Consider the following 25,130-nt stretch of genomic DNA (forward strand, 5'->3'; position numbering starts at 1 on the left):
TCCGAGTAGCAAGCAGGCCTGACCCTGCTTAGCTTCTGAGATCAGATGAGATGGGGCGCATTCAGGGTGGTATGGCCGTAGGCTGGAATTTCTTTTATTTTTTTTAACATATTGAATATTTTAAGTCATTTTTAAACATTTGAATTCTTAAATGTTGTGTTTGTGTATGGTTCTGAATATGCAAAATGGCTAGCCAATTAGTGCATTCATCTTAACTGTAAGTAAGTAAGCGAACCTGTGTTGGGGTGTGGGCTCATGACTGTGTGGGGTGCCCAGCCCCTGCCAGGGTTCAGCAGATGCCCCCAAAGGGAAAACAGCAGGTATAACTGGAAAGAAATTACGGACGGGGAGGCATCATTTCATAGTTTCAAACAGTGACTCAAGTGCCACAGTTTTTTTCTTTAAAAGCTTCATAATATGCAAAGTGCTACACAAATGCTAGTTATCCGTCGGTTAAAACACTCAAAGACATTTCTTGAGCCCGCCGCCAGGCAGCCGGAGCAGCGGCCGTGCTGGGACATCGCCTGCCAGCTTGCTTGGCTCGGGGTGGCTGGCCACCTGCGGGGCCCACACTGGCTCCGCAGAGCTGCAGGCTCTGGGTGGCCTGGGCGCCAGCAGCCTGGACAGGCCCTGACCTGCAGGACCAGCCGTGGCGCCACCACGCCTACAAGGGGTCAAGGCGGCCAAGCCAGCAGTGGAGGTGGACACAATCGGATGACGTATATTATTAACTGGCAGCTCATCAGGGAGAAACCCGTCCTGTCCTGCTCGCCTGTCCAGCTCACATACTTTGACCTGGGGCTCCCAAACCCAGGCGAGACCAGGTTGCCGTCCACTCTGCGGTGGCCCCCAGAAGTACAGTGTGGCCGTCCAATGTGCCCCCCTCACCCCTAGTGAGGTCCGTGTGGGAGAGTCTGAGCTGAAGAAGATGTGGAAGAGTCCCAACAGAACCATCCGGAACATTCTCGGTGGGACTGTATTTTGGGAGCCCGTTCTCTGCAGAAATACCCTCTGCCTGGTCCCTGGCTGGACCAAGGCCCTCACCGTTGGCAGGCACGCCCATGACGACCGGTGCAAGGCCATAGACTGTATGGCAGCCTGGCTGGCGCCCTCCTGATGGTGTTCACCCCAAAGGACAGCCACCGTGCCAAGGAGCAGGAGGTGCGAGGCTTCCCTGTCGCCGGCGTGGGCTCGGCACGTCTGACACCACGAGTCTGTCTGGGGTTTTGGGCACAGCTGCTTCCAGTATGTCGCCCTGCAGCAGGCGCTTCTCGGACATCGTCCAGGACGTCTTGGACAAGCCGTGTAAGACCGAGCGCAGCAAGAGCAAGAGCTGGAATGAGTACCGGCTCATTGATGACATGGTGGCTCGGGTCCTCAAGGCCTCGGGGGGCCGTGTGTGGGCCTGCGAGACCTGGAGTGGAGGGGTGCAGTGGGACATCCTGGGCCCGGGCTTGGGGCCCCTTGGCCTGATGACGCCCATGCTGGTCTGCCCAGATGGAAAGACCGTTGAAGCCGAGGCTACTCCTGGGACAGTCTCCGCCACCATGGGGAGCAGCGGAAGGCTGGCCTAGCAGCACCATGCTGCCATTGCTAGCATCTCGGCCCGGACGCGTGGCCAGGACCGCGTCAGGGCCCATCAGGTTTTCCCAGCCCCTGGAGAAGGGGTGCATTCAGACGGTGGGGAGCGGAGCCACGACCAGAGTCCTGGGCTGCCTGTGGACCAAAGGGGACCACATAGTAGACCTGACAAGCTCTGGGGAGGCCTGTGTGGCAGCTTTATCAACTCAGAGGCCTAAAGTAACCGCAAAGGATGGCCTGAAATGAAAACGGACTAACTAAAAGCAGTTTAGGCAAGCAGTCAGGTCCTAGGCTGGAACCTGCCCTGATATTAAGTCAGTCTTTACCTTAACTGAGCCTGCCCACTGTCCTTTTGCATCGATACAACATTCCTTTGGAACGTCAGAGTTCCTTTGCCCTGGGGCCCTTCCCAGCACAGGTGCCGCGCCAGAAGGAGACCTCAAATCCCCGCACTGTTACTGGATCATGTCCATCGCTGAGTGTTAACGATCCTGTACCCACCTGTGCTAACGAAGCGTGTGTCTGTCATTTCACTTTTTCTCCGGCCGCAGAGGTTTCCCCCCTTCACTGTCTCCCGCTGCCCTAATCTGTCATCAGTGGAGCTCATGCGACCCACTTACCTCTTCTCTTTTGATTCTAGTGTATAAAATAAGGCGCACACCGCCACTTCCTGGAGCATTTCCTCAGTCCGTTGAGGTTTTGTTTCCTGGCAACTGTCGTCAGTTTGGCTCAAAGAAACTGATAAAAATTTTTATAGGTTTGGAGGTTTGTTACGTCGACAGGATGCATCCACGGCCTCGGCAACATGACGCTGAACGAACACTTCCGGAGCCACCTGGGCGAAGCCCCTGGCCGTGGGCTCTGGCCCTCGGACATTGTTTATGAGCAAAATGTTTTCAAAGGTTTCTGCGTTTCCCCTCATGGTGAGGAACCATGTGTTTTACCTCAAGCAGCCCGTATGTTTGGCATGCTGTAATCTATATCGGCCTTGGGACACGTGCTGCCGTGTTTAGCTACTAAACTCTCTTCAAAAACAGAAGAAAGAAAGAAGAAAGAAAGAAGAAAGAAAGAAAGGAAGGAAGAAAGAAAGAAGAAAGAAAGAAAGAAAGAAAGAAAGAAAGAAGAAGAAAGAAAGGAAGAAAGAGAGAAAAAGAAAGAAAGAGGAAAGAGAAAAGAAAAGAAAACCTCAAAGACATTTAGAAACATCTGGTGCATGGAAACAAACAACTTACTTTAAAAATGGTAACTTCTGTTATTGTCCTTGTCATCACTATTGTTATTGTAACAAAGAGGGCACCTCTGCAAGGGGTATGGGTCAGCTTCCCCACTGTGCCAAAAGCCCCCCTGAGGACACAGCAGGACCTTCAGATGTGGTGGGGGTGGGGTGGGAGCGAAGCAGGGGTCTAAAAGATCTTTGTTACACGCCTGAGATGGAAGAAACCAGTGGCTCAGTCTCTCCGGTGGAAACTTGGGTCAGGTCCCAGCTACCACCCAGTTATAATGGGTTTAGAGTTCAGATCCTCATTCGGTCCTTTGGAGAGGAAAGTAAAAGTGTGGTCCCGCGGAGCCCATTCGAATGCAGAAATTGGCTCGCTTAAAAATAGCCCTGCTTGAGGAACTGCTATTAACCACTTCCTAGCCAGAGACTCAGCAAAAGGGCAAAGTGTGGGACAGACTTTTGCAAAAGGGAGTAGCACTCTTTCTGGTCCTCCAGCAGGAGCAGGGGCCCTTTGAGGCCCTGCGGGATGGGGTGTGGCGGCTCTTTGACCAATGTGAGCCTTGAGGGATAGACCACGTGGCTCACTGTTGGGTGCTCAGAATCTGGGCACCTGTGTCCCTCCCAGCTGGGCCCTTTCCCCCAGGGCTCAGTTTCCACAACAGAAAACTGGAGTTACCACCCACTTTCATTTCTCTTTCCTCCGCCACTTACTAGTTGTATGACCTTGGGCCAGCTGCATGTCTTCTGAGTGCCTCTATTTCCACGTCTGGAAGATGGGCATCATAATCATACGTACCCCATTGGGTCATTGTTATAAGGGCCGAATGAGCACTATTTAAATTTGGAGCTTCAGGGAAACAGTGCGGGGGGAGGGGAGGGCGGTGCTAACTCTATTCTGAGGACTCTGCAGAAGGAAGACCCCCCATAACCCGAGTACTGACGACTACTCATCCACCGAGGAGCTTATTCATTTGTGCACAGATCATTACATAAGAAAATTGTCTGCTTCTTTCTTTACATCGGCTCAATTCATACATGCCACAGCTTTTTCAACCACTCATCTACTGGTGGGCACTTGGGTTGCTTTCGTATCTTGGCTACTGTGTGCTGCAGTGGGCATAGGGGGGTGTGTATTCGTTTGAATTACTGTTTGGGGTTTCTTTGGATGAGTCCCCAGAAGCTGAATCACTGGGTCTAAATCAGCTTCATTCAGGCTCTCAGTTCCCACAGAGGAATTTCTACTCCAGTCACTCCGACAACCTGCTTGGGACAGGGTGTGTTTTCCAGATGAGGCCCTGACCCTCGAGAATATGTACAACAATATCTCCCATCCTGCAAGCTCTTCCTGAGCTTTGCCACCCCCTCATCAAGAGAGAGAAACTATGTCCCCTGCCCTTGAACTGGGTGGGCCTTTGTGATTGCCTCCACTAATAGAATACAAAAGAAGAGATGTTACATGACAAAAGTCTGGGTCAGAAAATGCCATGTGCTTCTGCCCTGTTCCCTGTCTTGCAATAAGGAAGCCCACGCAACACACAGAGACACCTCATGGAGAGGAACTGAGGCCTTGGTCCACAGGTCTGGCTGAGCACCAACTTGCTAGCCATTTGAGTGCGCCATCTTGGAAATGGATCCTCTGAACCAGCTGACATTGCACAGAGCAGAGATAAGCCTTTACCGCTGAACCCACCCTAGATCGCAGGTTTAGGGGCTAAATGATTGGGTGGTTTGTTGCAGAGCAATAGGAAACAGATGCACCACGCTCCCTCTCTCCCTGCAGGGTTGTGTAAGTCCTGGGGCCTTACCGAGGCCCAGGGGTCAACGAGACCCTGACACCCATGTTCTTGCCCACAAGAACCGTCGGGTTTCCTGCTCTGCAGCTCCTGGGCCATGTGTGGTGTGGGGGATCTCTGAGAAGCTGGGAACCCTATGGCCATATCCTTCTGAGGTCTTGCTATTCCTACCATCTTCCCTGCCTGCAAGTTGGGTGTTCGATATTGGCTCTTTCTAGAGTAGTTCTTGTCCCTTTTCCTGCCTCCAGAACTCTCAGCTTCACCTCTGGACGGACGGAAGAGTTTCCCAGAAGATAGAAGTAGTCTCTCCCTAAAGGCAGCTCTGCTCTTCACCTGGCAAGATGCCCAGGTGAGCCATGACAAAGCCTGACTCTTGCTGGAAAGATGGGAGATGCCGGGAGAACCAACCCGATCTGACACGTGGGTAAAGCACTCAGACGCACATCCACTCAGTTACCGTCCCTTCAGCTTCCAACGTGCGCAAGCATTGTGCTGGGTGCTGGGAGACGGGGGTAAATGGCCGTGCCACCCATAGACCTGGGAAAGAGAGGTCACCCGTGTCACCTTGCTCGTGCTTTAGGTGTCTAAAACCCTGGAAACCTCTGCCTGAAGGACCCAAGACCAGTTTTACGGCTTACCTAACACTTTCCCCAGGCCCATACTTCTGAGGGTGTAATGTGGCCTTGTGTGCACCCTGGAGGGGTGACCGAGTGGTGACTATAGGCATGACATGTGTACAGTTTGGTCATGTGGACTAGGATGTTCGTATGTCTAGGTCCTCGGCCACATGTAACACAAGACAGATGTGGAGCCAGGAAGAGAATCAGGGTGGGCGGGCTAAGGGCTGGGGTCAGGGCTGACCCACCCCGCACTGTCTTGTCCCTGCACGGAATCCCAAAGAGTACTGGAACTCTAAATGCGAACATGGCCTTCTTGGTCATTGTAAAGAATATTTCTCAAAGCAGGAGAATGAACGTGTTTTATTCTTGAGCCTGTTAAAGGTTTATACATAAGGCATGTGGGCCTTCATTTGCACTATTTACATGTCAGGGTAGTTCCGGGGGACAGTAACAGTGGGGACAGGGGTGGTGGTGGTGGAGTATGGCAGAGATTCCAGAAGCTGCCTACAGACTGCCCTCCACGTTGCCACAGCTGCCCCCATCTCTAATCTGGAGTGACAGAGACAGGAAGGGGCAGCAGATGGGACTAGTGTGATGAGAGGCCTGTCTGGGGGAAGAAGCGGGCAGGGGGGCGGGCAATGGAATCCAGCTGTTCTCCCAAGTTCCAGTTACCAGCACAAACACCCCCAGCTTGAGGGGAGGGGACGTGAAGCACAGTTGAAGAGGAGGGCATTTTAGACCCATGTTGCATGGGGTGGCTAGGAAGCCAGCCCAGGACAGAATAGCACAGTAGTTCTCAAAGTACGGCCCCGGAACCACCCGCATCGACATCGAGTGGGAGCTAGTTAAGCTCTTGGCCTCTTGCGAGATAGATGGTGTCCCTCCACGAGAAGAACAATTCGTGTGCAGACTCTCTGGAGAAAACTCTAGACTGGAAAAAGAACACTTCTCGAACATGCTGAGTGTCCAAGAGTGGGCGAATGGTTCGTTCATAATATCAGATTTGATCCTCCACAGACACTCAAGATTGGTATTATTATTACCTGTTTAAGGGCTTATCAAAGAAAAGTGAAGGGCTGTGGATGAAAGAGGGGATCTACAGAAAGTCACCTCACAGGGTGGTTGATCATAAATCCCTAACTGCGCAGGTTGCGGTGGGCAGTCACCCCCAGGCCCACGATGCTTTTAGTGAAAGTTCACATCAGTCGGAAGCAAGCCCTGTGCATTGTTCTTGTGCATCTAGGTTAACACATCTTGGGAATAATCATAATCACCCTCTTGATCTCAACCATCCTGTAATCCCATCCTCACCCTGCTTTCATGCCACCTTCATTAACCTTCCTTACTTCCCTCGGAATTTCAAATGCAGAAAAGAAATGGCAAAACTGTCCTCCAAAGCATTCAAGATCTTGCTCCCCAGTAATAGTTGCCAGTTTGGGCTCAAATAAACTCAGAAAAATCCTTTACAGGTTTGGACGATTCTTACCCTGCCTGCCTTGGGCCACAAGACTCCCAGGAGGCTCCCTGGTCTGTGTGATTGTCAGACCACCCAAACTTCTTCTCAGACTTGATGGGATTCAGAATCTCCTGGAGGCCTTGCTAAAACAAGTTGCTAGGTTCCTTCCCCACAGTTTCTCATTCAGTAGGTCTAGGAGGCGCCCCCAAACACACATTCCTTAACAAGTTCCCAGGTGCCGCTGCTGCTGCAGGTCCAAAGACCATGCTTTGGGAAGGACCGTGCTGGCCTGGGATCTAGTTCCCAACCTGCCCCACCCATGCAGAATGACATCCTTGAGAGATGCCAATGAGATAATGGGAATGAAAGAGCTTTGTCAACTGCACAGGTAAATGGCCCTGGTCAGTAACCTGCCTGAAGCTGGCCTCTGAGTCTAGGAATGCAGAGGGCTGGAATGCAGGTGGGGGCCCCACTGTCATCTGGAGATCTTTTGTAGCCCATCTTAATTCTGGCTGGTTCCTTCTCTAGGGAGAAAGCCAGCTTCTGAGGGCTCAGACCAGCAATCCCTCCTGCCGCCCTCCTCACCAACCCACGCCTCCTCCTTCACCTCAGGCAGCCTACTGGGCACTGCTCCAGTACTGACTGGCCAGGCCACTTCTGCAGGGGCCAGCCAGCCCAGGCAAGCTGGGGCAGCACCAAGCCTGTGATTCAGGGCTTGGGACAAGATCCCGCTCACACCTCCAGTGTGAGACTCAGAGGCCACGACTTCTCTTCTCTCAGCCTCAGGTTACTCTTGGGTAAAATGGGTGCAACGTGCGCATAGAGTTGTGCAAGTTCAGGAGCCAATAGTTTTTTACAGTGCTTGGCACAGAGCCGGGCCTCTGGCAAGAGTTTAATCAGCGGTACTGTTAGTATTTTCAAAAAGCGCTTGGGCCCGAGCCTCCTCCTGATAGAGGTTCGGACTTGGAACGCAAACCGGCTCCCACGCTGTGCACCGGTTGGACCCGGATACACCCTCCCTGGAATGCCAGCGTGGGGGCCCCTCCGCCTGCCGCCCCGCGTGCAGTTTGGGTTGGCAGGGCAGGACCGGATTAGGTAGGCGCTGAGGCGGGGAAGGGGCGTGCCTGGGGCGTGGCCTCATCCTAGAAGGGCCTGGGGCCGGGGTCCGCGGGGAGGGGAATGGGATGGAGGCGGGGGCAAGGCCGAGGAGAGGCGGGACCGTTAGGTAGCATTGTGAGTGGGGCTTCCCACCCGGTAGGGCTCGAGCGCGAAACCCCTCCAGTCCGGGGTTAAGCTTTATCTTGGCATCGCCGAGAGCTGGAGGGACACGGAGAACAGGACTGAGGAGGAGGACCCAGGGACGAACCTCATCCTCGGTGGGCCAAGGGGCGGGGCTGACGCGATAGACTGGTGGCCATAGTGGGGCGGGGCAAGGGGCGTGGCTCCACCCCCAGCAGGGCCCGAGGCGGGTCTGGCTGGGTTACAGTAGGGAGGCAGTGGTTGGGCGGAGCCCGGTCGGGCTTGTTGCCAGGCTACATTCCTGCAGCACCCTGGGGCGGGGCTAGCGGACTCGCGTCGGGAACCAGGGGGCGTGTTCAGGGCGTGTTCTCAGGCGGGGGCGGGGCTTGGCTCAAGCCGTTGCTTTCTCTGAGGACCGCCGGGAGGGGCCAAGTGGCTGAACCCAGCGCTGCGCAGTTGGACGCTGGCTGGGGCTCGAGAGGGCGACGCCAGTCTTGCAGCGCCGAGCAAAAACCAGAACGAGCGAGCAGGTGAGAAGGGACAGGGGGGTGGGGGAGGTCGATCGGACAACCAGTAGCAAAGTTGGTTTTCGCCACCACTTCCAGAGCGCGCTTGGGCACCTTTCTCGGAACAAGTGACAGGTCGGGCCACGAAGGCAGCTGGTGGGTAAGAAGGAGCTTAAGTTCTGGAGTTCTGAACCCCAGTTCTCCAGCTCCGCCATGTACCAGCTGTGTGATCCCGGGTTCATCCCTGCCCTGGGCTCTGGACCTCTCGAGTTCCAGTAAAAGGCGTTTGAACCAGATGAACTTCAGGATCCTGTTGCCCTTTCTTATTAAAATCCGGGAAGGTGAGGGCTGGCAGGTGAGAACCGATGCAGTTCAGCCACAGGTATTCAGATCGCCGTGCCCAGACCGCGGTTTCTCTGCCTGCAGAGTCGCACTGAGCAAAGCCAAGTCTCTGTAAACATGAAGCGGATTGCTATACAGGTCACACTAGTTACTTGGATGGGGCTTGAACCCACAAGCCCAGGAAGAATGGGGCCCAAGTCTGGGAGATTTCAGTCTCCCCTTCCCCAACTCTGAGAGCCCAGTATGACTTTGGGTCGGAAACTCAAAGGGGCTTTTGTGCCCCTCCAAGGGCTTTTCCAGGTGAGTTGGCCTGAGAGATCCAGGGCAGAAAGCAGGGGACAAGTTATCATCTGGTGAATGTGGACGGAAAAGAAGGGAAATCCCAGCCAGACATTGGTCCCAGAGTCAAGCTCAGGGCCTGGGGCTCTTGCTGCATGCCCGGGGGGTTAGTTATTGGATCTAGAGGTTTCTGTCTTCCGTGGTTGTGTGTGCTCTGTGCCAGGGCCATGGTCGCTGGGCAGCCCAGACTGTGGTCAAGGGCTTGGGCTTTGGGACCAAAATGACTTGGGTTTCACTCACCCACTAAGCTTCAGTTTCCTCATCTGTAAAATGGGAATAATGACAGTGCCATTGTCAGTAGTGAGGACTTAATAGAATAATGGGTGTACAGTACTTAGCAAGGCTCCAGGCACATAGTGAGGCCTCACCACATGCCAGCTGCTCTGATGTGGATGAGCAGGTGGTGGGCTGGCTTGCTGCCTGGGAATAAGCCTGCTTTTGGAGGGTCGGAGACGGGGTACATCCCCTCCTGACCCCGCAAGAGCCAGAAATTGCCACCTGCCACCAGCATCAGTTTGTCCATTTCAAGATTGAGGTTTAGATTGTTATCTGGACCAAAGAGTGGTTGAGCATTCCGTACTATTGTTTGAGGTTGGTGGGTATCCAATTAAATAAACACAAAAATGTGTCCTGAGCACCCATTATATACTGGGTGCTGTTTGAGAGGTGAACTAGTCAGACCTGGTCTCTGCCCTCATTTTGAGTTGCTGCCAGTGAGGGCTCCCCATCCCCACCAAACCCCTGACGGAGGGGATAACTCAGATGCGGGCTCCGGACCAGATGAGATTCCATGGATCTGCTCTGCTCTGGTGGCTGCAGTCCAGCTCTTCTATTGCCCACTTGGCTTGGGGTGGAGAGGAGGAGCAGTGGGTACCTGTTATCTGTTTGATCAGGGCTGGGCACTGGAGGAGACTGGGTATACTGGTGCCGGCTCCCTGCATCTCCTGGGGAAATGAGCTCTACACTTTGGAACCAGCTGGAAAGTACAACAGGACAAAGTCTGACTGAAGGCTGCACTAAGTAGAGTAGAAAGAGAGAGAGAGAGAATGAAGGGGGTGGTGGTGCTTAAAAGAAGTGAGACATTGGAGAAAGCAGGGTAGGGAGTGAGGGAGCTTCCTAGAGTTGGTGAGACTTGAGTGGGACTTTCTGCCTGGGTCCCCAAGTCCTGGATGGTCTTGGATCAGCTTGGGGCCACAGACTCCCCTCTTCAGCATGTTAGTGACGTCAGGTTGGAGTGTGGTGTGGTGGGGAGGGAGAGGTCAGTAGGTGGTGCCTGTGGGGGAAGGTGTTCGTTTCAAACAGGGCTTAGTAAGCATCACTGGAAAGTCCTCCCCACCACTCTCTCCCCCACATGAGGGTGACAAACGATGACACACTGATCCCATCCTTAGTTGCTTGCTGTCTGGGAAAGAGCTAAGACAAGGATACCCTTGACTCTGATAGGAGATGAACGAAGAAAGGATTAGAGAGGTCTTCAGGAAAGCTTCTTGGGACGATGGAGTTTGGGTGCGCCTTAAGGATTGGGAGGGTTCCAGCAGCTCCAGGGAAGGCAGCGTGAGGTGCAGATGAAACTGTGTAGGCAAAGGCAAGGAGGTCAGTGTGTTCAGGGAGATTTAAAGACATTTCCAGGTTGTTCAGTCCAGCTGAAGTGTTGGGACTATGCAACGATTCGAAAGGGGAATGGTAGGTTGGATCAACTCATCTAGGGCCTTGAATGCCAAGGTGAGCTATTTGGATTGTTTTGTAGAAAGTAATAGCTACTGAAGGTTTTTGAGCAGGTCAGTGACACAGAGTGGCATTTTATTTTTTTTAAGACTGTATTTATTTTTAGAGAGAAGGGAAGGAAGGGAGAGAGGGAAAGAAACATTCATATGCAAGAAATACATCGATGGGTTGCCTCTGGCATGCCCCCAACTGGGGACCTGGCCTGCCACCCAGGAGTGTGCCCTGACTGGGAATCAAACTGGCGACCTTTTGGTTCACAGGCCAGCACTCAATCCACTGACCCACACCAGCCAGGGCCAGAATGGCACTTTAGATTTGCTGGAGTGGGTGACCCAGTGGTCAAGGGCTAATGAATTGATGGCAGTGGTGATGGGGAAGAAGGGGCCTGTGGGCTTTGGGGGTATCTGCAGCTGGGGGAAAGTAAAGTGGCTGTGAAAGGGGTGGGAGGGACTCAGGCTGACATGGTAGAGGAGAGAGTGCCCCAGTGCACACCCTACTGTTCCTTTCTGTTCCCTACCCTAGCTAGGCCATGGTGCACAGCAGGGGCTGAGGAAGGTGCTAGATTGGGTGGGCGGGGGTGCCAGGGAGGGTGATGAGTGCTGCAGAGTGATAGAGAGGGCGTCACCCAAGGAGGCCCCATGGTTTCCCATGACATCTGGGCCAAGCGGCGGAGCTCGGCCAGTCAGCAGCGGGTCTGGCAGCGGGTGGATGGGGAGAAATGCTTGTGGCTCTCCCCTTCCAGCCCCAGCCGAGGGAGGGCCCAGGCCAGAGGTTAGCTTGTGGGGCACAAATTTCCCATGTGTGGGGGTGGATTTTGGTTCCCCAGCTCCTGTGAAGTTTCTGCCATGTGGGACAGTCCCCTCTCTCTTGAGACCTCAGAGTTTTAAGCCACTGAATGGAAGCTTCTACCCCCCACCCCCACCCCGTTTCCCCTCCACCCTTGACCCTGAGGCCCAAGCCCCATTCCCCCCCCCCCCCCGACCCAGGACCAGGCAGCCCCTCCTGGCACAGGGCTGAGCAGACCCAAGCCTTGAGCATTCCTTCGGGTTTGGAGCTTCTGGGGCCAGCTGGCACCTCCTGCTTTGGGCTTGGCCTTGACCCCTTGCTCCAAACTGTTATACCCACTTCCTCCACCTCATGGGAAGCTGGAGGGGGGTGGTTATGATTTAATAAAGAACATCAAACCATCAGGAACTGGCCCTGGGAGAGGCAGGAGGGAGGGGAGAGTCTGGGCCCCCGTGTGAGACCAGGCGGGGACAAGCGTGCAGGGCTGGTTTAATCTCAGCAGGAGCTTCCCTGCACACACTGCTTCCCCGCCTCCCAGCCTGGATCCGAGGGGCCAGGAGGGAAGTCCAGAGGTAAACACAAGTGGCTCGGTACCTGTTGCTTCCCTCTTCCCTTCGCCCTTGCTGCTGCCTGTGAGGAGGAGCCAGACACAGACCCAGTTGGTGTCTGGGGGCTGGCTGGTTCCTGACTCACCCCCAGGGTTCCCCCTACACCACGATTTTCCTGTCGCAGCTGACTCACTCTGTGCTGACATGGTGAAGCCACTGAGGGGAGGGGAGAGGCCTGTATTCTGGTTCTTGAAGTTCCTTCCAACTCCTGTGTTGACAGGCCATGTGACCTTCCATAAGTTTCTTCTCCTCTCTGGGCTTCCCTCCCCTGCTCTGCCAATGGCCCATCCCCTTCCAGGCTCTCAGGGAGTTCTATAACCAGATCTGTCATTTGTAAAGTAGGGTACCTGTGAGCACACACACACATACACAACGCAGGCTCTCAATACTGACCAGAAGTGGGCGACTCCTCTCAAACATGCGATAATGGGTCCCACTCTTCACCCTGGCCTGTCCTCCGCCAGAGGCACGCGCACCTACCTGGAGCCTGTCTGCAAGTAGGGACGTGGTGCAGCGTGGTGGTGGTGGAGTTGGACCAGGCGCGGGAATCCTGGCCCTGTACCTTCCGAGCTGTGACCCTTTCTGAGCCTGTTTCCGAATCCGAAAACTGAGGATAATAATGGTAACTACTGTATCTCACAGGGGAAGGTGAGATAAAACAAAAATGCGTACGTGAAGCTTAGCAGTTTTATACCTAGCACGCAGTGGTGCTCCGTAAGTCAGAGCCGTTGTTCTTTTCTGCCTCTGGCCCATCTTTCAAAGCTTATACCAGGCTGCTTCGCAGGCCTCCCGGAACATTCCCTAGTAGGCACTTCTGCGTGGGCTCCCCGTGCCTCTCCGACACGAGTGTGTGCGTACCCCAAGACGTTAGTCATTTCCGGCTGTGTGGTGCTCCCCAGCTCTTCCTGGGGGTGGCTGGGTCTCCCCAGCGTGACTCTAAGCTTCCTGAGGGGAAGTAGGTCTGAACGTCAACGGCAGACTTTCTCCAGCCCCCTCTTCTGTGCTTATGTACACCGAGTACTTTCCTCTTCGCAGCTGGTCTGCGGCATACTGAGTGTCTCCGTGAACTGTCCCCAGGCCGGGACTGCCCTGTCTGTCTCTGTGTCCTGACTTCTGGCTCCAGGCCGGGCATGCAGCAGGCACTCAGGAAATAATAGTTGAATGAATAAGTGATTCCCCTTGGGGCAGCTCAGCAGGACCTAGCTTGGCACCAGATCCTTGGTGACTCCTTGGCAAAGGCAAAGCCTGGAAGCAGGGTCCGGGTGTCCCTGCCTTGCCCTTCAGGCCTGCCTCCCCGGCTCCTGGATCCTGGGTCCAGGGAGGTGGGATCGGTCCGCTGGTCTGGGATTGCTTCAGCTGGAGCTTCAGCTTCCCTTGTTCCCTTCCCGAGAGGGGAACAACTGAACTTCCTCCAGCCGAGGGGTCACTCTGGTCCTCAGTGAACTCTGACTCAGCCAGAAAAGGCACCTTTAAGTCAGCAGTTATTTGAGGAAGGTGCTACTGCCCTGTGAGGGCACAGGCTCAGAGCTGGGGGAATGGAAGGCCCATTCTTCCAGGAAGTCCACCTGGTATTATTATCCCTCCAGACCACCGAGTGGGAAGCGCTTCCACTCTCACCCATCTTCTTTCCCTGAAGTGGGAGCATCTGCCCCTTCTTTGGGTTCCACTCCTGATTTTTCCTGATATGTTGAAGGGGGATCTGGGATGGAAGTTGTTGAGAAATCTAGACCTAGGCTCACAGAGCCAATGCAGAGAAGCAGACAGAGTGCCGGAGGCTGGGCTTTGGGAAGCCTGGCTTCACACCCTGGCTTCACACCCTGACTCGGCTCCGAAGTTGCAGAGCGACCTTTTTCGGGGAGGCGGCCCTCTAGGCTGGTTTTCTTGCTCTTCAGGCAGCAAGTGTTCCAGAACCTGCCTGGGGACCAGCTGAGCTTGGCCCAGAAGAGCAGGGAAGGAACCACGGGCAATGTCACGGGCTCTGGAACCAAACTGCCTGTAAAAAATTCCCACCTCTGCCTGCAGAGGTTGACCTGCAGGGTGTGACCTTCCGCAAGTGTTTTAAGCTCCCTGTGTGTCCGTTTCAACATCTAAGACGGAGATGATAATAGCACTTACCACCCAGAGTTGTTTGAGAATGATGTGAATCAACGTATACAAAGCATTTGTGAAGTGTACCTGGCACAGAGTATACATGTGCGAGCTGGTTTTGATACTGTTGCAATTACTAATAGGAAGCAAGATTTAAGTCTTCGGGAGCAGAAAAACTTGGTGACTAGCTTGAGCCTGGGGATCCAGAGACCTGGATTTCGATCCCAGCTCATCTTTTACTTGCCAGGCGACGTCTGACAGGTTACAACGCTTCTTGGGCTGCAAAACTGTACCTATGATCCTGCATTGGCCTCACTTGGTGTTGTTGAGCAAGGCACGTGCGCTGTCACTGTGGGCATCTGCAGGGCTGTATTCATTGAAAGGACCTCTGGGTGCTTGGCCCATTCTTCTGCGTGGAGACAGCCACCACAGGTGGGCAGGCCCTGGCTGCCACGGAGACACTGCAGACACCAAACGACAGAGCTGCCCCTCCCCAGACTGTCCTCAACAAAGCGAGAAAGTAGATGAATCCATTTAAATCTTCATATAACAGTGAGATTATGTAGATCAGATTACGAACCTTTGTTTTTTTTACTTTCCCCTATTTTCGGATTCTTATCTAGTAACCCATATTCTTTTCACGTTTAAGAAAGAACACCCATACAATAAAGCTATCAAAAAACTTACTGTACATATTTAAACAAAAATGTATTATATGAACTTGGGATCATACTGAGCTTTTTGTTGTTGTTAATAAAGCATATTTTTTCCCCAAAGGGGGTGGGGTGTTGGTTTGAAATGAATATCCATTTGTCAAGGCTCAAGACTGAGGGAATGTCCATGGAAGGAGTGGCTTTGGCCACCAGCCTCAGATCCTGGGAGACAAGAGCCTGATAGAGATGGGAGTGTCACCCACTTCCACGGTGGTGGACACACCCTGCGTGCGCCTGGTGTTTGGAAAACTTTTCAACCAGCTTTTCAACAGTCGTTGGTATAGATGGGGTTAATTTCCCTCATGTCAAAGTTAGGGCAAATAATAATAATAATGTAGGGGGGTGCTGTGAGGGCTAAAGGAGCTTAAAACATGTTGAGGTTTCAGAGAGAACCCCCCTTTTTCCTCCTGAATTTGGAAGCAAGTGAAAAGAAAACAATTGACAAAGATGGAGTGCCAAACGTTAGCGTCATCACTGAGGACAGCCGGAAAACGTGGCTTTAGATCCGGGGTCTTGAGGGCTTGCTAACCATACTCCCTGGCACCGGCAGAGTTACCCATCTGGTCACAGGCGATGCTGGACAGGTGCCAGCCTCACAGTAGAAGCAGGTGGTAGCAGCAGAGAGGAGCTGGGATGGAATGCTCCTGCTGGCAGCTTGGCTCTGCCAGAGTTGGGCCCCTGCTGAGCATGCCCAGTGCGTGTCTCCCAGACGAGCCAATCAGATAAGCCACTGTTGGTCCTGGTGTGAAGGGGGCGGAGCGAGGCCACAGGTGTTCTCCCAGTAGAGGTCCCTCTTCAAGGAAACAAGTGGAGAGGGGAATATGTGTTCCCCCTCATAAACATAAGCACTTTGAAAGATGGCTATGCAATAGGCACTCAGTGAGTATTAATTTGTCCTTGCTGATAATGATAACAATGAGTCATTCTACTATGGTTGGAAAATCACACCCCCACTCACTGTCTTAGGAAATGGAATATCAGAACGTTGTGCAATGAGATCTGATGAGACAGCCTCCTCTATAACGGAAATAGAAACTCATTGGGTGAGGAGTCTTGCTTTGTATGAGGTTCTGTGTCGAGTGAGTGATAAGGCCTTGGGTTACTGTTGGTCATGTGGGCACTGACCTCCCTGACCTGTGGCCTGCCTGACCTTGCAGCAGACATGTAACTGGAGCAGGAAGGATGTGTCATCTACTTTTTTCCCCCAAAAGCCTCTCAGTTCCTTTTCTCTGTGTCCCGGCGGGATCCAACAGACGTGTTTTGTTTTGTTCTGGCCAGGAGACTGTATGGAAAGGAAGAGTCATGCCTCTCAAACTCTGTTCATATCAGAAATCCGCCCCCTGCCCCCCGCCCCGGGTGTGAGGGAGTCATGGAGCAAGCAGCACATACAGGACAACCGAGGTTGTACTTATAGCTTGGGCTTCTTCCAGCTTCTTGGGATTTGATGTTGGCTGGAGCTAGGTATGGGCCGGCTCTTCCTGCCAACTCTTTGCTCACCCTTGGGCAAGTTTTGCAACCCCTCAAAGCCTTGGTTTCCTTACCAGTGAAATGGAGAGTGATAATGGTAGCTCTCTCTTGGGCTTGCATGAGGATTAAATGGGATCATTAGTATACTTAAGATGCTTAGTGGTGGGCCCAGCTCAGAATGCGTCCTCTGTACAAGCCAGAGGCCAAAAAGGCTGATGAGAAGTGGTCGCTCCTGTCACTCTTTTGGGGAAATGAGAAAGAATGAGGTCCCTGATTTGGCATGAAGGAGATTTCTAGGGTTGTTGGGAGCTCGGGGGGTCAGGAGGGCCTTAGGCTTCTGTGGGCTTGGTCCTTGGGCAGGTTGTGCGAGCCCAGTGTCCACCTGAGTGTTCTCGGCTCAGAGTTGAGGGCCAAGCATTGGGTGCTTGTGACCAGATTCACAGGCTCGTGGGTTTGTGAGGGGCTCTGTAGTTCATTGAGTCAAGCTACCTACCCAGTCTGATCCCATGGAAAATATCAGCATTTGCTTACATACCTCAAGGCTTGGAGAGCTCACTATCTTTCCTCTCTGGACAGATCTAACTTTTAAAAAATATGGTATAGAATTTAAGCAAACCCACCCTCGCTCCATGGCCACTCATCCTGATCGTGCTCGCTGGGGCCATTTGGAATGTGGATACTCACCGAGAGGACCTAGTCTCCCTTGCGGCCAGGACCACCCCAGGCCGGTGGCTTTAATGTAGGAAACACATGTTTCTGTCAACTTTTTGTAAAGAACTGCATCTCCACCTGAGCCAAATGAGCACTTAAAGAATAACTTACTAATTATTGAAGAAGTAGTTTTTGTGGAAAACTTTGCTGGGTAAAGAACAGGTGAAAGAAGGAAATAACCGCTCAGAGATAAGTAGTGTGAACACAAGCACATGATTGAGATCAGACATATGAACCATTTCCTGTGCTGCTGCGTTTCAGCTAATGTTGTAAGGGAGGATTTTTCCACGTTGTTCAGGATTCTTACAGCACGCCTCTCTGTCCATAGCATTGTGCCACATGGATCAGTAGATTCTGACCCTGACCCAGTTAAGTGTCCCCCTGCTGTGGCACATGTAGGCTGGTTTGAATTTTTTATTAGTATCCACATTGCTACAGTGATCACCTTATCCAGACATATACTTTGTGCTCAGTTCTCCATGGAGTGAATTCCTAGAATCGGCTTCTAAGTCAGGTGGTTCTTAAACTTGAAGTCTGAGGGCCAGGTTCTCAGACAAGCCCTTTCCCTGACACCCACCAGAAGGTACCCCCACATTTAGTTCCAGCCCCCCTGGGAAGAGGGACAGACAGTGCCCCTCAGTGCTAGTTAGCAGACCCACAGAAGGAAGGGGGCAGGCTCTCGGTGTGTGTGTGCATGTGTGTGTGTGTGTGTGTGTGAGAGAGAGAGAGAGAGACAGACAGACAGACAGACAGACAGAAAGAGGAAGACATACAGGAGCGCTTTCTCTTTTCAACCGTGGTCTGACTTTTGACCCTCCCCTCCAGGAGCCAGTGGAGTCATTAACTAATAATGGGATCTCTTTACTATTTAATGACCTCTCTCCATAGTGACTCCTTCTTCCCCAGCTGCCTTCTGGGAGCCAGGGAATGGGGAGACGAGTCCGTGGGAGGCAGTTTCTCTGGAGTAGGAGGCGGGCCATGGGGCGGTGCAGTGCTTCTCAAACTTTGACGTATGTCAGTCTCCTGGAGGGTTTGTTGAAGCTACAAGCCCCAGAGTTTCTGATTGTGCTGGTGTGGGCGGGCACAGCCCAAGAACGTGTGTCGCTAACGTGCTCTCAGGAGATGCTGCTGCGGCTGGTCTGGGGACCACACTCTGAGAGCCAGTAGATTTGTGGAACGGGGCGGGGTGGAGGCTGTGTGGTGGATTTCAGCTCCTGGTGCCGCTGGCAGTTGGGCCTTGCCCTGCTTGGTAAAGCCTCCTGTGTGTGCTATGTATGTATTCACGTGCAGAGGCTAAGATGATGATCACCATCCCAATTTAACAGAAAGAAAGCCGAGGCTCTGGCAGGTGACCTGATATGTCCAAGGGTGTGCCCCACAAGCCAGCAGGGACACTGATACCGGAACTCTGGCCTTGTCTCCTCTCCCTGCCCTCCCCTCACTCACTCTGTGCTTCCCCCATGCAGGTCCAGTGGGGGAGCAGAGGTACCTTGTTTGAACACTGCTGCCCCAGGGGATCCCAAGTGAGGGGGCTGGGAAGGCAGGAACCCCCACACACCGTCTCTGAGCCAGAGTCTTGCTCTACTTTTTACCTCCCCCCGCTCCCACTAGGCATTCAGTAACATGATCTTCTTCCAAGATCCAGGTCCTCCAGCCAGTCTCTGTTCTCAGTTATTGTTCTGGGCAGGTTTTCCGGGGAAAGGAGACTCCCTCCTGCTGAGCCGGGGAGATGCCCGGCAGGCGCAGCCGAGGGTGAGGAGCGGGCCCTCATCTGCGGAGCACCTGAGGTGTGCCGGACCCTGCCCTGGGCGCTGTGCAGCCACGGTGCCGGCTCAGCCTCCCACCAGATCCCCAAGCAGACGTGACTTTGAGCCCCCATTTACTGATGAGGAAACTGGAGGTCCTGGAGCTGAAACGACTTGCCCAAGGTCACAGCTAACAGGGGCAGGGCTGGGCTTTCCCTCCCAGAGTCCGAGGCTGGGTCCTCTGGTCCAGGGCAGTAGTGAGTCTCCGCCTAAAGGAGCTGGGATGTGGGGGCGGGAGCCTGTGCCCCACCCGCCACCCGTGCACAGAGGGTCAGCCCCACAGGCACGGCTTCTCTGGGGTTTGGAGTCTCTCAGTGGGAGCGTCCCGGCCTAGCCATCAGGAGACCCAGTTAAAATCAAGTTCTGCGGCCACCTGGCCATGTGACCTTGGGCAAGTCACTCCCGTGCTTGAGGCATCCAAGTCCTCATTTCTCCTGATGACACCTTGTGCTTTACAGCTTTTAGCAGTGGGCACTTCCTCACACACTTAATCGCGCAAGCCTCCCAGCACCGTGTGAGGTGGGCGGGGAGGGAATGATCATTAAGCCCATTTTCCAGTTGGTGACAGAGGCTGTGAGTGTGATGCCCAGGACCCTACAGCTAAGGAGGGACTGGAGCCGGGACTTAAACGCATGTTGTCTTTGCTCCCCATCCGAGCTTGGTCCCTCACCCCACCCTGCCTCCTAAGTAAGGAGGGAGAATTCTGGGTTCTGCTCTATTCTCAGCCTGAGATTATGGATCCCAAGGGCTTTAGTTGGGTTGGGGGTGTGGGCCTTGGGTGCAAGGGGCCCAGATCTCCAGGAAAGGGTGGCTTGAGATCCTCGCTCTAGGCCAAGAACCTGGAGACACAAGATAGGGTGGTCCAGCTGCCTCTGTTACCAGGCCCTACCCAGGCCTGGGCGTTTGGGACCCCTGGAGGTGGGGAAAAGAGGAATCCAGCCCCGCTCCCCCTGACCTCTACCTCGGCCCCTGGCTTCCCCTGGGAACTGTACCAGATGCACAGCACAGAATTTTCCAGGCTCTCAGACCTTGGTGCCCCAGCCCTGTGGTTCTGCGTGAATGCCCTCACCTCCTCCCTGTCTCCTGACCTGCCTGCGTCTTCCTCATTCTTCCAGGCCTGGCTCCAGCCACTTCTTCCCTCGGGACAGCCTTGGTGCTCTGGCCAGCCAACTCAGCTGTCTCAAGTCTGTGCGCTGGGAGAACTGGCTAGCTGGGTTAATTCACTCCGCAGTGAGGCTGTGCGAGCAAGGGCTGGGGCCGCTGCTGCGGGTTCAAGGCCCCTGAGGGGTCTCCCAGGCTGGCAGAGCTCAAGGTCCTGGGTCTGTCCGGGCTGGGGGAAGCTGATAACTTCAGGGTTGGCCTCAGACCTGTGACCCCCAGACTTTGTGACCCTGAGCAAGCCACTTATCTTCTTGGACTCCTGGCTTCCTTGTCCTGAAAATAAAAAAGCCATATTCCGCACTGACCCCTTGGGAGGCTTGCATGAAGTAAAGCATGCAAAACACCTACCGCGGACATCTGGTGGATTCCAGGCGCTCAGGAAATGCCGATCCCTCCCCTTCCCCGCAATCAGCTCGGGCTTCATTCCACCTCCACCCACCCAGCCCCCTCGAGTGGGGTGTCTGGCTGGGCCTTGATCTAAGCCTCAACTCTGTCTGCTCCAGCTAGGGGTGTTCTAGGCTGACAATGGGGGAAAGGTTGGGCAGAAGGACAGAATCGGCTCCAAGCAGGCTCAGGCCAGCTCCGAGGCGTGACCTTGGGCACAGTGCCTCCCTGGGCCTCAGTTTCCAGATCTGTGGTAGAGGCTCGTATGTCTCCTGCGTTCTCGGGGCCACACAGGGCTCGCCAGTAGAGCTGGATGAGTATGGGTGGGAATCCAGGTGAGGGACCTGAAGCTCTGAGCGCCCCCTCCCTGGAGCCTCGAGTCCGGTCAGTAGTGGTTCATTTACACACTTGTTTTCCTGTTGCAAAGCAAAGAGCCTCCTTTCCCCCTGGATACCCGGAGGCTTACCAGGCTGTCATGCTCTTGGCCCTCGGCCCGGGTGCTGGGCCTCTCCCAAGGGGAAGCCGCCCCTCTCTGAGCTCTCTCCTGTGCAGACAGGGCCCTGCCCGGCCCTTTGAGACCAAGGTCTGTCACTGCAAGGACCCTGTGCTGAGAGCTCTTGAAACCGCGTGCCTGGCCTCAGGAACCTCATGCCAGACCACTTCCTGTAGCACCAAACACATTTCCTTTCCCTCTCTGTTTTCTCTCTGTCTCTGTAGCCCTTTCTGCCAACTCTCTGTGGCCCAGAACCTCCTGCAGCAATAATAGTCACCCCGCTTACCTCCGTTGTGCCAGAGTGACTGTGTTCCTCGCTTGCGCACCTCAGTCCTCACACCTGGCAGTGCCCTAGGAGCGGACGGTTGTTCTCCCAGAGAGGGAGGGGCCTGGGGCTGAAACTCCTTGCCCAAGGGCTTTCCACCCCAAACTCCACCGCTGAGTGCCCTGGTCTGGAGTGGTGGTGGGGGTCTGGGGCCAATGGAGCTGGGGCGTCGGGAAACATCCGAGGCCCACAGCTGGGACTCCTGACCTCCCTGCCGTCCCCCCAGCTCGCAGTGGGCGCTCACATTCTTGGCTGACTGTGCTCTTCCAGGGTCACGCCCCTCCAGTCCAGAGTGGGAAGTGGGTTGAGAGAAGGGGAGGCGGGCAGAGACCTAGGTCTCCAGGGTGGGGGTTCCTAGATGCTCACCCTGTGTTAGGGGCTGCGTAGGGACCATCTGCCTTGCACAGGTAGGAACGGTGAGGTTTAGGGAAGGGGCTGATGACAGGGTAGGGCCTGTTGGGCTTGGTCGCTTTCTTCTTTCCTCCCCAGGGCCCTGCGGCTCCAGTGGAGGGGGGATTTCATGCGGCCGCTTGGCCGCTTGGGACCTCACGCCCATGTTGACCGGGCCCTGCTGGCGAAGTCAAGCCCCTCTCCCTGCTCCAACTCCCGCAGGGCCTGCTAGCGCTGGAGACCCAGGCTCCTCAGGAATCTCAGTGAGGGGGGCTGTGAGGGGTTCCAGCCGAGGCACCGCCCAGCGCTCACAGAATCCGGGGGAGGCCAAGGCCAGGAGGAATGGGCTGGGCAGCGGCTGGGACACTGCGGGTGGCTGGTGGGGGGAGGGTGGTGTGGGAAACAGCCAGAGGGTCCTGGTCCCTCCAGAAGACCACTTCTCTTGGCTACAGAAGAGGATGGGGCTGGGCATTTGGGTGGTCGATCGGGCCGGCTCCCAGGGTAGGCTTTGCCCGGGTCAGCAGGGCTGCACTGCTGAGCGGGTTTTGCCTCAGGCTCCCCTGGGGACGTGCACGGAGACCAGAGGGGGCCCGTGGTCGGCAGGCTGGGGCCCCGGGTGTGCAGCAGGCTGCCTGCTCCTGGCGTCTGTTTCTCCGTCCCTTTCTCCATCATCCCCATCTCTCTTTCCCCACCTCTTTGTCCCTCCCTGCCTCTGGCACTCACCCCTCCCCACCCTCCCTTCTCTCTCTTCTTCCCCCCCTTGGTTTCCTGTGAAGCGAGGGCATCTCTGGAGGGTCTGGCAGGCACTGAGGCCCGAGGCCACCCGGCTGAGTCCAGGCGGAGCTGGGTGGATGGAGCAGCCCCCGTCCGGCTCCTCAGCAATCCCAGAGGGCCTGAGAGGCCCAGAGCTCCCTCCCCCTGTGTGGGGAGCCCCGACAGGCTGTGCTGGGCTGTCACCCCTTTCTGGCCCAACCCCCAGGTGTCTGGTGAAATGCTGTCGCCCAGCCCGGGCCTTGGGGTTCGGGATCTAAGCACCATGTGGACAGCGCAGCCCTTCACCCCACCCTCAGAAATCCGGGGCCCTGCAGGTGACTGGACACGGGGTTCTCGGGGCCACTCCTCCCTGGAGCCACGTGCCCACCCTGCGGAGGGCTGGCTGGGCCGGAGCCCAGGTCCGTGTGCTGGGTGAGGTTGCCCTGGACACTGGATGCTCAGAGGCTCTCGGGGCATGAGAAGGAGACTTAACAGATGGTCTTGGGAACAGGGAGAGACAGGGCAGAGGGACAGGCTCAGAGGAAGCCGCTGGCGGAGACAGAGACAGGTGAGAGGGAAGCACCGAGGGACAGGAGGGTGAGCCCCCCGAGAGCCCTGCCCTGCCTTCTCCTTACGTGGGTCTCCACCAGGAAGGCTACCCTCTGCCCACCTTCGAGCTCTCAGTTAGAGTCGCCCATCTTTCCTGTGTTTCTACCCAAGGACACGCGGGAGAAAGAGTGCCCATAGCTGCATGTGCTGCCCACGCCGTGTCTTCACTGCGTCTCGCTCACGTTCTCCCTTCCCCTCCCTGCCTCCCGCTCCCTCCATCAAGTGCCCCTAAAACCACAGCGGCTCTCAGGCCAGGGAGTTGCTGAGAACTACAGTCCAGGGAAGTAGGGAGTATTAGCCCATTTTACAGATGGAGGAACTGAGGCTCCGAAAAGTTATGTCACAGGGGTAGACAGAGCCATGGTTTGAGCCCACATCCATCTGATGCCCACCCTAGCTCCTCATGCCGAGGTGTGTCAGATAGTGCTCTGTGAGGGTCTGTGCAGGAGAATATTCTGGGAAGGCTGCTTGGAGGAGGTGGCATCTCAGCAGCTCTCTCGCCCCCGAGCCCAGTGCCTGGGGAGGGTGTGTTGTAACTGAGTTGCTCGCTTGCTGCCATATGGGGTCCCTAATTATCGTCCCCCTCCTTCCTAATCACCCCACCAGCACCCCAGCACCCAGTGTCAGTCTCTTAGGAACCCCAGCTGTGGTCCAGATGTTACCACTTTGTTAGCCACTTGCCCCAGCTGGCCAGCCTCTTGGTGTGCAGGCTGGCCCCTGGGGCCCAGTGCAGCCAGAAGCTGACTTCAGTTGATTGGTGAGCCTGGCCCATGAAACCCAGTTCACGTAGCCTGGGCCTCGGCTAGGTTATCCTAGTTGCCTACCATGTATAACTGCTTCTGCAGGCAGCATAGCAAGACAGCAAAGCTCAGGGCCTCTGGGGTAGACTGTTGGGGCTCGACCTGCAGCTCCATTGGCTGTGACCTTGGGCCTTGCGTCCCAGTGTCTTCCACTGTAAAAGGGGGAAAGCAGTGCTGGCCTCAGAGGGGCATTGCAAGGATACACTGAGCCACACGAAGCACGTAGCACACTCTCTGGCAAGTGTGCTGCAGAAATGTTGTTATTAAATACTTTCGTTGTTAAATACTGGACACTATGTTCTTGAGAGCCTATTGTGTCCCTTAAAAGGAGAGCTGGAGGCTGGGTGGACCCGCCGTGCTGCTTTATGATGTGCGTTGGTGTGCGATTACTCATCTTCACGGCTCTGCTGCTCTGGACCTGGCACTTCCCGGGGGCGGAGATGGGTCTCATTCATCCCCTGCCCGTGTCCAGCCCGGGGCCCGCCGGGAGTGGGGGTCCAGCGAACTGCAGTGGCAGTGGCTCGGGACGGAAATGCCGAGCAGAGGATGGCCACTTGGCTACCCCTGGGGATGGCGGCCCCTCAGGCCTTCTGTGGCAGGAAACAGTATTGCAAAGTAGGGGGGACCTTCGGCTTCGGTGTCAGAGGGTCTGGAGCACAAATCTCAGCAGGGCCACTGTTCTTCATGTGACCAGGACAAGTGCCACGGTCTCCCTGGGCCCCAGAGGTCCTGCTTCTGGAGCAGGGATCATGAAGCCATGCCCCCCACCTGGAAGGGCGGTACAGGTTCAGTGAGAATGAGATGAGCGAGACACGCTGCCATGGGGGGCTTTCCTGTGTGCTCATTTTATCCTCCAGCCCCCCCTCTGCTCAACTGGAAGTTCAAGTTCTTGGCCCGTGGTGACCTTTCCAGGGCCGTTCATAGGAACCCGAGGCTCTCAGGGGACAGCCTTTATGCATACTCTCCTCCTGACGCGCGAGGAGGGGACTGTCTCTCACACATGACCTCCTCCCAGAGTCTTCTGTCTTCGTCACGCTCACATTCTGGGGCGTGACAAGCTGATTCTGCCGTCCCCCTGGACGAGCCGTGGTCTCCCCGTTTCACAGATGATGCTCAGAGTGGGTGGGCAACTCGTCCAAGGTCACACAGCTCGACGAAATGGTATTGGAATTACGTCTCTCTCAATTCCAAGTCCCTACCGCGACCTGGGTCATTGT

General features: G+C 55.1%; 1 protein-coding gene and 1 pseudogene across 3 annotated transcripts in view; both read left to right on the top strand.

The window, feature by feature from the left end:
* The first annotated feature begins 458 nt into the window (after positions 1 to 458).
* On the top strand, positions 459 to 2,154 carry LOC114498996 (annotated as a pseudogene).
* A 6,155-nt stretch (positions 2,155 to 8,309) lies between these two features.
* CD82 (CD82 molecule) overlaps positions 8,310 to 25,130 on the top strand; it is a 52,178-nt gene continuing 35,357 nt past the window's right edge. For 2 of the 3 annotated variants that reach the window (XR_004903969.1, XM_036029272.1), the window contains exon 1: positions 8,365 to 8,431. The gene's annotated coding sequence lies outside the window, so the exon portion shown is untranslated. Of the gene's footprint in view, positions 8,432 to 25,130 lie in introns of all 3 variants that reach the window. The other variant, XM_036029273.1, reaches the window with a different exon arrangement.

Source organism: Phyllostomus discolor, chromosome 6 (assembly GCF_004126475.2).
Source record: "Phyllostomus discolor isolate MPI-MPIP mPhyDis1 chromosome 6, mPhyDis1.pri.v3, whole genome shotgun sequence".
In the NCBI taxonomy this organism is placed as follows: Eukaryota; Metazoa; Chordata; class Mammalia; order Chiroptera; family Phyllostomidae; genus Phyllostomus; species Phyllostomus discolor.